The 13,080-nt window shown below is 44.7% G+C and overlaps 1 protein-coding gene across 1 annotated transcript in view; it reads left to right on the forward strand.

The window, feature by feature from the left end:
* The window catches only part of RPS14 (ribosomal protein S14), a 155,720-nt gene that overhangs the window by 23,563 nt on the left and 119,077 nt on the right, over positions 1-13,080 (forward strand). The gene's annotated exons all lie outside the window — the stretch shown is intronic.

Here is a 13,080-nt window from a genome sequence, read left to right on the forward strand (position 1 = left end):
TTTTAAAGTGGTTGTGCAGATTTTGCCAGCTAGGTTCATGCCTGAATTACTGTTTACCTTAGTGAGACTTGTAGGTGTTAATTTGCAAAGTATTTGTAAAGGAGATCTTGATAACCCATCAGCACAATAGCTCTGGAAGGCAGGCATCTCGGAAATAGGATTCTCACATCAGGTTGCCGATAGGACCCCACCCCCACCCCCAGTTGTGAATACCAGAATATGAGACAAAGGTGTTTTCCACACATGGTCAGGCTTGTGTAGTTGCTGCAGTTTCTGACACAATGCAGTAGCAATGGGGCTTCTACATCACAGGTTTCCCTATAATTTCCCTGTCTTGGTCCACTGGTAGTGACCATCCCCCACACCTCCAGGGCTTTTTCAGAGTTCTTTTTAAATGCCAATTGAATATCATTATGATGTAAAAAATATGCACCAGGTTCTCAGAATTCCCAGCATTTTTTAAAGTAAGTCCCTAGCTCTGTTTGCTGCAGAGATGTGCCTTTCCCCTTATATCTCTGCAATGAAAGCGTTAGAGATTTTAAAAAAGGAAGTTGGAAATTCAAGGAACTTGATACACAAATTGTTATAATGATAATGATAGTCAACTGACAATTTTGAAAAATACAAAAAAAAAAAATCATGGTGGTGGAGGAAGGAAAAAGCTGTTGCAGGGGCCAGGGCAGGGAAGATAGCTGCCATGTGGGTAGGACTGGGAAAATCTGGAGGTTCCTACCCACACAGCAGCTACACAGGCGTTGCTGCAGCCTTTTCCAAAACTTCACAGCTAAGCAAGTTTGGGAAAGTTCAAAGAAAAGCCAGGGAAAACCCAGGAGGTGCAGGAATGTAGCACAAGGCAGGAAAAAACCCTCTTCCCAACAGCACTGAGCCTAGAGAAAACAATCAGTGTAGAAATGACCTATATGAAGGTATATCGGCAGACTGTATAGGCTCTTATCTGGACACTGACAGCTTTTAGTCAAGAGATGTCCATACTGCTAGAGGCAGCTGGAACTTAAATTGTTTTAAAAGTCTTGGGTTCAAGTTTGCTTGGAAGCTATCCTCATTTGCAACATGTACTTCTTGCCTAGGAGCTCAGAAGAGCATTTCCAGCAGATATGAAACTACAATTTTATTCCAATGCAAGACATGGGCCATTTATGCATGGCTGTTTCCTTGCAGTACTCGGCCAATTACTTCAGGTTTTGCTTTGATAATACATGCATTTTCCGACCGTCAGAGGTCGCCTCCCTCTCCCTGCGCATTTCCCCGCATTTTGTCTGGGTTTTCTGGATGCTGGCTAAACACGAATCTAGAAAACGCAGGCAAAATGCGCAGATACACAGGGGGAGAATGAGGCGATCTCTGACGGTCGGAAAATGCATGCATAAGCAAAGCAAAGCCCAAAGTAGTTGGTGGGATGATCGCGAGGAAACAGCCATGTATAAATGACCTAGGTGTTTCCCCACCACCACCAAGGTACACCATAAAAAAAGAGGGTATCGCATCACAGTTAGAGCAAGTAAAAAATGTTGGTATATAACACCGGGGGGGGGTCATGTTATGCTCTGGGTCACCTTCCTTTCGAGTAAATATGGTAAGTTACCCTCTGATTTTGAACACTAGCTTCCGAAACAGTTCCGAAGTGGGACATGGTAGAAACAATCTCTGCTGGATACTAATTACAAAAGGTGACCAGTAATACAAACTAAGCAACCAATCTGTTTAGCGGTACCACTGTCTTGTTGACAAAACTCTGAGGTCTCAGAAGAAACAGATGCATTACATAACAAACAAGGCCAGAAAGCCCCAAAAACACATTAGCTGAAACCACATCCCCCTTCCAGGGTCTGGGAAATGTATTTATCTCGTCATCTGAACTCCTAAAAGAGCATTCCAGCGGGGAAACAACAACCCACAACCTCCCGAAGCACTTCAGAGTACAAACTGCTTCTACAGTTGCTACAGGAAAAAAGCCTAACCAAGACCAGCAGCTGGGGAAGACAGAAGAAAGGAAGGACTGGCTCTATGGTCCTCTCTTATGTTGCTGCAGCACTGGAGGGAAGGAGGGGGATTGCCTCTGCAATTACCCAACATCCAATTCCATTTCCCCTTCAAAGATACTGTTCTCATCGGTGAGCTAGTCAAAAGGAGGTCATGGTTATTTGAAATGCTCACCACAAATAGACCATGGATCCCCCCTGCACTGTATGGTATGAGGGGTGATGGCTGGCCCACTGAGATTCAGCAGGTTGTCCGGGAAGGAGGTGTTGTTTTTTTAATTGGCCAACGAAGATTTGATTGGCTGTGCATATTTTTAAAGATGTCGTTTTGGCAGCAACTGCCCCACAGCACAAGGATCTTCACTGTGCGATCGAAGGTAAGCTGCGGCAGCCATTTGAGGCTGGCTCCGCCTCCTGCAGCCATTTTGTGGCTGGCTCCGCCTCCTGCAGCAGCTATTTTGTGGCTGCGCCCACTACACTACCAGAATTCCAAAGGTGCCCGTAGGCTCAAGAAGTTTGGGCACCCCTAGCCTAGGGCACATCTGCACAGCTCTGCAATTTTTGACCCAGCAACTTTCTTCTTTACTATACTTCCGCCTGCAAATCCCTTCTATAGAAATATATCCAGTAAAAAATGGACAGGAGAGGCAGGAAATGTCGAGTGCTTCACCAAGGGAAGTGAAATTTTCAGGGCTCAGCCATGGCACTCTGAACAATTGACATCAGCAGAATTTTCCTGTCATGCTTACCAGATAGAATGACTGCCTAAACAAGCTGCCCAGAGTAGCCCTAGAAATACATAATGGTGAGACTCAGTTTCCCTTTCAGTCCTCTGATTATATATCACAGAAATTGGAGGGGCATTAAAAAGTCTGGGTGACCCATTGACCCCACCCCACCACAGGCCAACCTTTTCAACTCAGATGACTCATGCATTACAAAGGAACGCACAAAACCATTCAGAGCTTTTGCTTGACTGAAACATTCCACCGTGTGCTGGCAACAGGACTCCTTCCAGGTGATGATGGACTGCATGCTTCACCTCCACCTTGCTACTGTCCTGGTTAACCTTCCTTGTTCCAAAAATCTTCAGGAGAACCTCAGGATTAGTCATGACAATATGCTCTCACCTGTGTTTGGCCACACTCATTTTGAGATTTCCTCCACTTGCAGTCCAGCCTTCTGCTATGTCATGCTTCTGCCATGTTGTTTCGGAGGGAAATCTATTGGCTTGGTAGGAATTCCATACTTATAGAAGATCATTTCTTTACCCAAGTTCTAAAAGGCCTTTAGCATCAGGCTCTAGAAGTTCAATGAACTTGAAGAGGATGGGGAGGGGCCGTGGCTCAGTGGCAGAGCATCTGCTTGGCATGCAGAAGGTCCCAGGTTCAATCCCTGGCATCTCCAGTTAAAGGGACCAGGCAAGTAGGTGACGTGAAAAACCTCTGCCTGTGACCCTGGAGAGCCGCTGCTGGTCTGAATAGACAATACTGACTTTGATGGACCAAGGGCCTGATTCAGTATAAGGCAGCTTCATGTGTTGGGAAGGGGCTGTGGCTCAGTGGTAGAGCATCTGCTTGGCATGCAGAAGGTCCCAGGTTCAATCCCCGGCATCTCCAGTTGAAGGGATTAGGCAAGTAGGTGATGCGAAAGACCCCTGCCTGAGACCCTGGAGAGCCGCTGCTGGTCTGAATAGACAATACTGACTTTGATGGACCAAGGGTCTGATCCAGTAGAAGGCAGCTCCATGTGTTCATGCGTTCAAGACTGCACTATTGTCCACTGAGTGAACATCCGCCATCATCCAGTGTGCTGCAAGGCAGAGATTTCCATGGTGCTCAAAGCAAAGAAGCAATTCTAACATCTGCTCTAGTGCCCTCAGCTGGATACAATACACACAACAGAATACTGCATGGCTTTGTATACTTTCTCTGTGCCAGAGAACAGAAGACACAGGTTAGGTAACTATATTCTTTTCAGTTCTAACAGCTTTTGTTAGCAACAGTGTACACCAAGGTTTATAAGCTTCTGGATGAAAAGAACTGCATGGGACTCGAGAATTTGAGGTCAAGTCAGCCTGTGATCTTAACTGTACTAACAGTGCATTTCCTAAGGAGTTACTCCAATCTAAGCCTGTTAAAATGAATGGGCTTAGACTGGAGTAACTCTCCTCAGGAAAGCACTGTTAGAAGCAAGCATTTTGTTCCTCTGCCACAACAGCAGGAAGCACACCCCAAACATTGGGAAATTCACCCAAATATCAGGGCTTGAAAGACCCTTTTCACTGCATTATAAGAACGGGATTTAAGGCAAAAGCAAAGCAAAAACACCTCATGGTGGCATCTATGTGAAGAGTGTTCTTGTGTATAAGACCTGTAATTTAATTCCTTTTACGCCGATTAGCTGGCATATCCCATTTATGAAATATGACTGGGAGCACGCCCGTTTTTAACGGCAGGAACAGACAGGACGGAAGTGACTGTGAAGCCGGCACATACCTACTTCACATTTCTTAAGAGCTCCATTAACGCAATCTTTTGTGTTTGTTCCGCCCTCGCCATGAAGAATCCCCTCAAAGAAGCATGCAAAATTCACAGACACACGTTAAGGTCGCATTTAAAAAAACAGCTTTGAGCGAGCATCAAAATTGACCCTGCATAAATGGCCTTGGAGTGCTAGCAAGACACAGCAGAACTTGAAGGAGGATGAAGTCCTTTGCATCACTTAATCAATGTAACTACAGGGAGCCTGGGCAGGGGAGTGGGAGGGGAGAGACACACATTGGCTTACACCACTGGAGTGTGTCTAATATGAAGGGCCCATACACAGGACTGTCCTCAAAGGAAGATCGCACAAAGGGGCGATTGCAAAAGCAATCCAGCGGAGAAGGGAAAGCAGCCGGTATAAAAGCTTTCGCTACAAACGTTGGGAAGCGGAACTGCGATGTTTTGACAAGCTTCAGTGCCATTCTTGTCAAGAGTGAAGCAGTAGCAGTTAGGCTGCTAAGTGCCCATCTCTGCCAGCCAAATCTGTGGCACTCCTTAGAGAGGTGCTGTGTATTACCCACACCATCTGCATTATCCTAGCTCCAGCTGCTAGCTCACAGGCAAATTCTTGAATTAAGAACGCCCTTGATGGAGAAAATAAAAAAATGGCAATGTGACAAGCAGCAGCTAAGGGGAGTTTTTATGACATTATCAGCTTCTTCAGCATGGTGTAGTGGTTAAAGTGTTGGACTGGGATCTGGGAAACCCTGGTTCGAATCCTCACTTTGCCATGGAAACTTGCTGGGTGACCTTGGGCCAGTCACACACTCTCAGCCTCGACCCTGGCAAGTATTTGGATGGGAGGCCCAAGGAATACCAGGGGCATGACGCAGAGGCAGGCAATGGCAAACCACTTCTAAACATCTCTTGCCTTGAAAACCTTACGGGGTCGCCATAAGTCAGCTGTGAATTGACAGCAAAAAACAACAACAGCCCAAATTGTTCACCAGCTAAAAGAGATTCCACCCCCCACCCCACATCAGTAAGTAATTTTGTTTTGTACAGGTACTGGCAATACTATTCTAAACTCCCACACCGTGCGAACTAAAAGAACAAGCCACTGTGTTGGTGGTAGAGTGGGAGCCTGCTAAGTAACCAGAGAAGCAAAGCTGTTAGGAAGTTTGCCAACATTGCTATTAAACAACAAACTAGCACAGCTGAAACAGCATAAACTAACACTGGAGGTCACCCTGTCAGGCTCCATGAATGCACACGCCCACAACTCCTATGGAAAGGAATCACTCTCTGGTTTTGGATGGCAGCAGTAGCATCTCTCCCTGCAATGGTTAGGGTTGCCAACCTCCAGGTACTACCTGGAGACCTCCTGCTATTACAACTGGTCTCCAGCCGATAGAGATCAGTTCCCCTGGAGAAAATGGCTGCTTTGGCAATTGGACTCTGTGGCATTGAAGCCCCTCCCCTCCTCAAACCCTGTCCTCCTCAGGCTCCGCCCCAAAAACCTCCCACCAGTGGTGAAGAGGGACCTGGCAGCCCTAGCAATGGTCTAGCCAGTCCGGCATCCTGTTTCCCACAGAGGCAGACCAGATACCCTGGAGGGCCCACAGAAAAGCCATCCTCGCTAGTACTCTCCGGCACTGGGATTCAAAGGGCTGTTCCCTCCAAAGGTGGAAATCCTACTTAGCCATCATGGCAAATAACCACTGAAGGACCTACCCTTCAGGAATTTTTCTAGTCCCCTTTTAAAGTCATCTGTACTCATGTCCCATCACTACGTGCCCTAGCCACATCTAGATTAGATGACTACGTAGGCTGCCCTTGAAAGCTGGCCACTATGGCCATCTTCTGAGGCCTGTATCACTCTGGCAAGGCAAGGCTTCAAATGTGCATGAATGTCCTGCAGTGTTTGGGACCCGGCATACCTGAAGGACTCCATACTCTCTTATGAAACTACCCAAATGCTATGGTCATCTTCCGAGGCCCAGCTTCCAGCAAACCCACCTCCTGTGATTAGATAGATGGCGACCTGCGAGAGGGCTTTCTTGGTTATTAAATAAATAAGTCCACTGGTAGTGAATTCCACAATTTAAGTCTGTGTTAAGTGAAGCTGTGTTTCCTTTTGTCTGTTCGGAATGTATGGTCCATCACCCTCACTGCCTCCAAGGTCTAGCATATTGGAACCAGGAGAAAAGTCCTCTCTAACCACTTTCTCCATTCCATGCATGATTTTATAAACCTCTGTTGTACAAACCATAAATAGTCTTGTTTCTAAAATGAGCGTTTTAGCCATTTCTTCATAGGGAAGATGGTCCAATCCTCTTGATCATTCTGGTTGCTCTTTCCTGCACCTTTCCTAGCTTTATAATATCCTTTTTTTAAAATACAGCCACACTACAGATCTATATGAGATTGGGCCCAGCAGTCTGTCAGCAGAGGGCAATGAGGGTTGCAGATCTTTGCCACCTTCACCAGCATTTCCTTTGGAGTTCCTCACAGCCGACTTCAATTTTAACCATCTGGACTCAGTGACATACGTGTCTTTAATTTGTTGATTGGCCCTCAAACTTTATCTCTTGTCTATGGGGCTCGGTGCTTCAGACACCCTGGTTATGGGATGCAGCCACCCCATGTCTTCCACAGTGAACACAGATTCAAAGAGTGAATTCGGTTTCCCTGCAATCTCCCACTCCATCTTCTTCTGTAGACAATAATCATCCTCATACTGCTTCAACAGGATGTTAGATGTTGTACTGGTTGTGTTAGCAACAATGTACACATGCATACACACCCAGTTATTTTTTTTGGGGGGGGGGCTAACAAGGATATGGAATGGGGATCATCACACTCCCCAGACTTCAAAAGTTCCCCAAGCAACCATACATGTGGCACCAATCAAAACTGAGTTCCAAGATCCTACTCATACATGTGGATTAAAGTATGTATTCCATATGGATACTGGTTAAAGTGCAATGGCATGAAATGCAACACGCAATAAATGACAGACCCATGTTATGATAACTTCCATCATAGTAACAATACTCTTGGGAAGGCAGCAATGGCATAACTTATTTTGGTGGCTATAATGCAAGCAGAGTGTGAGACACTCTGATAAGCGTCAGATATAATTTATAAACTTTAATCTAGTAATGTATTTTTTTTCTAAGATGATGCTGCCACCTGGTGGGGAATCCTTGCCAACCCAGTTGTGAAAATGTGCTTCCATGGACACCAATAATTTTTGTAATTATTGAGAAAATCCCAAACCTCAATCAGTTGTTATATTCCGAATTGAAACTAAACAGAGATTTCAGGATCAGTAGAAGATTTAAAAATTAGTTTCTAATCTTTGGTGAGTATTTAAGTTTTAAAATATTATTTAAAACATATTTATGTAGTTAACGCAAATCACCAATGACTTGTCTGGCTTCTTTACTATTGGATTCACAGCCTTGTGAGAATGTGAATTCCTGCAAGCTTATTATGAATTGGCAGAGGGGTGGCGTTTTTCCTAGACTGTCTCTGGCGTTAAGCCGTGTCCGCAGAAAATCAACAGGATTTTTCTATTTCTTAATTTGGATTATTTGGTTTGCTTTATGCTATGGAACTCAACCTCACACAAAAAGAAATTAACTGGCATCCACGTTTTAAGTAAGCACAGCTCTGAACACACCAGACACCTCTTCACCATTGCACCTCCCGTGGGGGGTCAGCAGCTGTTTCTTGCCTGAGTTCACATTCAAGGCCGAAGCAGGCTTTTCCTTAACCATGGAAAGTGGGAAGACCTCGAATGCTCCACAGAAGTCAGTTAACTGAAAAACCAAGTGGTGTTGCGTTTTCCCATTTCAAATTCAGTGGCAAAACGAGAGGGAAATTATAAACATTCCATACAAGTATTTAAAAACAGATAACCCCATTTTATTAGCAGTTAGTTCAATAGGACTTAACATTAGTGACACAGTTTTCAGAACCCAAAATGGAGTTCAATAACAGATTAAAAATAATGGGGGGGGGGGGGAAATAAAGATTCTTAAAATAGTCCCTTCCCTGTCCTCCCTCCCACCAAGAAAATACCCCTTTCCCCATGGGAAACCATACAGAAATCTCATGCAAAAATTAAAAAAATGGGAACCAACAGAAGGCTCCTCCTTTTGTTAAGAACAACCACCAAGAAACAAAAACATAAGGACAAGTGTTGCGTTTCTTTTTTAATGCCCAGATCTTGACAAAGCCTCAGCAAGATTTGCTCATCCAGGGAGAGTAAACGCCATACGACTCTACCTATGACCAAATGAGTAAGTGGAAAGACCGAGGGTTTTGTTTTTTGTTTTCACGTAAAGTGCAAGCAAAAATCACACTACTATTTTGGAGCCAGAGTAAATTTACTTTTTAAAAAATCCAAAAGATGTCTAAGAGTAGACCTTTTGCATTTGTTGCTTTGGCAGCGCAAATGCCAGAGCCTAACGAGATGGAGACGGTTACCAACTAGACGCAAACTCAAGCATATGTTTTGCTCATTTATAAAAAGCTTCTACGCCAGTTTTCTAGTCGGAAGTCGCAGAAAGCAGTTCACAATGGTAATAAATTTCATAATGAGACTGAACGTTAGGACAGTGGCTGCGACCACCCTCTAAACATTATTTATTAGAGCAGTTTGCCAAAGTGTCCCTTGAGGACCATCACATGCATCTTTCACATAGGTAAGGGAAGCCATGATTTGCCTGCTGTTTAACATCTAAATCTGTGGCCTGACATTTATGACAGTAGGAGGGGGGGAATGCACACACAGAGAGACATCGAGGTCAGGAATGGGACTGCAGTGTCCGAAGCCTCCTGTTCCTAAGCTGCAAAGAACACTCCATCCACAAAGGCAGAGAAAATATTCCACATACACCATTGCCCTAAAACTGCTTGCTTTGTTATATTTATAATAGACCACCTTCTCCCAAGCCCTCTAGATCAGGGGTGTCAAACTCAAGTGTGACCAAGGCCAGATATGACCTAAATGTCACTTGGTCGGGCTGGGTCATGCCTCGCCTGCCCAGATCAAGAGTGTGTGTGTGTTTGGGGGGGCTGCCTTGGCTGGCTCACAGGCTGGATAAGAGCTCTCAAGGGGCCGGATTCGGCCCCTGGGCCTTATGTTTGATGTTTTGGCTATTACATCAGAGCCATGTGGTATCAGAGGCTGATCTTTTTCAGGGAGCACAGCTTCTTCTTACTTAGTCAACCATAACAACACAGCCCGCATTTATCCGTTGCAGAAGTACTGGGGTGTGTGTGTGTGTGTTGATGGTTCAGTAGCCCCCCCTTCCCAGGCTTCTAGATACTCTGGCCACTGCAGCATCCCTCTTCATAGGGCCAGTGGTAAGGCCAAGGGAAATAGTCGACCCCCGCGGCATCACCCTAGCACTTCCCTTCTTCTACAACTTATCAACTTCTTTATTTTCACTGGAAATTGTTTTTATTCTAAACCACCCTGGAAGTTGGCTTGGTCTGTAAATGGACCAAGTATGTGTGAGAGTGAGAAAAGTATATTTGTAATTTTCCCTCTGTTCCTAAGCACCGACACTCAAGCAAGGTATGACCAACACAGTACCATGTTTCTGAAGAAACAAAAAGTCTAGATGCTACCATCTTCTAGAAAAGTTTCCCTAACAGATCACAATTACTTCAGGGGGGAAAACAAGATTACCTTCAAGCTAGTATATTTTTCTATGCCAGCACTTGTACTCACTATCTCTTTGTTGATGCTCTTCCGTTGGAGGTTGGCTGGTTGATTGTTTCCTACAACTATATTTTAGCAGCCAACTCTCTTGCTTCTGCTACTTATAGATTTCTTTGTGAATAAGAACAGCAATTAACCAATCACTAAAGGGTGGAGGACAAAACCATCCAGCAAGTCTCTTTTGTGAAGGTAGCTGTCACCTCCATTCAGGCCTTACAAAGCTTATGAAAAGCTATGATCCCATTGTATTCATCTGTATTAATTTCGCCCCAGGCCCAAAGCAACATCAATACTGTTACATCAAACCAGCCACAAGCTATGTCCAGCCAGCTTGTTTCAATCTCATTGTACCTTTAAAGTCATGGCTTGCTAGAACTGGTACTCTCAGTCACTCATCTGTAACAGAGCAAGGAAGACAACCGCTGGATTCCATTTTCAAAACTGCAAGAAGTCGAAGAAAGGGCCCACGAAAAATGATTACGCAATTGCTCTAATTGGATAACTCCAATTTCCAGATCCATTTCGAATGTGAACACATCACTTGAGAATTGAAGTGGTGCCCACTTCAATGAAACTAGGAAGTTATAGGTTGCCTATACTGGTGGCCTATAAAAACAACAAGTGTCTTTGCAACACCTCAGTTCTTAGAATACATACAGATGCTCAAGAGTCTACTAGACACGACTGTGGCAAATCTGCATATTTAAACATGGAGCCGCTCCAAACATGTAGAATGAATGTGTGTGTGTGTTATTAAACAGTAAAAGGGGTGTGCAAGTAAGAAATGCAGAACCACCACCTCTCTCCAAATGTTGTCCTACCCACACACACGTCTCCGCTGAGCTCCAGAACAGTGACTGGGGGGAACAACCACGGTAAGGAGGTAAGCTGTGAGCAGTTAGAGGGTTCTTTTCTCTAATGCCTGCGTTCTAGCAGATGGCTTCAAAGAGGAAGGAGCTTTCTTGAACAAGGGTGGGGAGAGAAGAAATGGACAGAGCCAAAACAATGGGGCTCATCTTATAATGACCAAGGGAAGCACATGACGCACAGCCATTGCATTTTCTTCTGGGCTCCTTCCAACTGAAAGGAGATACGTGGGTCCAGGTCAGATTGCCTGGGAAGGGAGGATTTCTTCACTGCCAGCTTATTTCGTTCCAGTTGCTGAGAACTTACTACTACGGAAGGCTGAGTGAAAACATCGTGTTTAATTTCTTTAAAAAGGCGTTGCCCCCACACCAATTCACATTAACTTTTCTACAGTATAATATCCTAGCTACATACTCCTTATTGGTATTATTTATTTAAACCTGCTTGAAAAAGGAGAATACTCACAAAAGGAAATCGGCAACTCCAGATTGATCCACTAGGTAGAGCTCATGCACAGTGTCAAGGGGGAGAAAAAACATGTATAGGGGTAATAGTTCCTCAGAGTCCTGTTAGTTGAAAGAAGCGAACACAAAATGGAGTCTCGTGGCAACTTAAAGTCTGACATACTTACTATGGCATAAGCTTTGTGGCCTAGAGACCATTTACGGAGGAAGATACTTATGTGAAAGGGAATCAAACTGACTGAAGGTGGCTGAGAAAAACTGAATGAAGGGCGTTAAGTGAGCTGGGGGAGGAATACCAGATTAGAATAAGGAAGTCATAAAGTGAACCTGAAATTGTTTCAAGCCAAGACCCTGAGCTTAGGAAGAGGCTTGTGTTCATATGTTAGGTGGCTCACAAGACAACTGCTACTTTGAAGTATTCTTTCTTCTGAAGGCCCCTGAGGGATCAGACCAAATGTCCATCAAGGCCAGCGTCCTGTTTTCCACAGTGACCAGCCAAATGCCTCCAGGCAGGTGCCCACAATCAAGGCATGAAAGAAACCTGATGAGATAAGCAGGTTCAAGTCCCAAATATACCACTGGGGGAAAGCTTACTGTGCTGAAGTCTTCAGTTCCTGGTCTATAAGCTCCTTCCGTAGGGCTTTTATGATCAATCTCTGTGTTACTATTTGCCAGAATTGTCTGAGTTTGGACTTAACAGGAGGCAGAGTACCTACATTTCTAGTTCTTTAAGCCAAGCCATGCACTGTGCTACAAAAAAAGTAAATCCTTTCCTTCTTTCCCTAATGCAACTTTCTCAGCTTCGTCTGAACTGCAAGTCTTTCATTCCTTCCTTGTCAAGGCCTCCAGCAAATAACCATATTAGACTGGATAAGCCAAGTGACAAAATCACTTATGGTTCTGCTTAAAATGTCACTTTGGCCAAAAGGAGGCAGAGAGAGGTAATGGGCCAACTGCGAATATAGCTGAACCATTTTATCGTCAGCAGCCTGCCTGCCAATTTGTTATATACTCACACACTTGGCAAACTGAAAAGGCTGACTTGTTAGCAGAGTTTGTCGGTCAGTCAAGAAGGGCCCTGACGGCAAATACCGGAAAAGCAAAGTCCATGGAACTTGGGGCAACAACGCAATCATCCTTTAAAAGTCCCTCTAAAAGGCAAACATCAGGGAGACCAACAAAATCTATAGGCCATCTTACCCCCTCCCCACCCACCCCCAACACCAAAAAGGGACAAAGTAAAACCCCAGGGTCTGAAATACAAACTATGGGCATCCAAAAAAGCGCTCACAAAGGAAGTTATTAAAATACTGTTATCTTTTCGTTCTCAAGAGGTTCAGTGTTCTTAATCTTTTTGGCAGCCGTTAGTCCAATGCCTACACCCACCCACCCACCCAGCCATCACTGCTGCCGCCCTGATCATTTTGCTTTTTTTTTGAGCTGGCGGGCCATATGCTAAAAGGCAGCGAGGATACAGGATGGCCTGTTTTTTACCACAGGAAATACCACTCACATTTTTTAAA

Source organism: Euleptes europaea, chromosome 1 (assembly GCF_029931775.1).
Source record: "Euleptes europaea isolate rEulEur1 chromosome 1, rEulEur1.hap1, whole genome shotgun sequence".
Lineage (NCBI taxonomy): Eukaryota > Metazoa > Chordata > Lepidosauria > Squamata > Sphaerodactylidae > Euleptes > Euleptes europaea.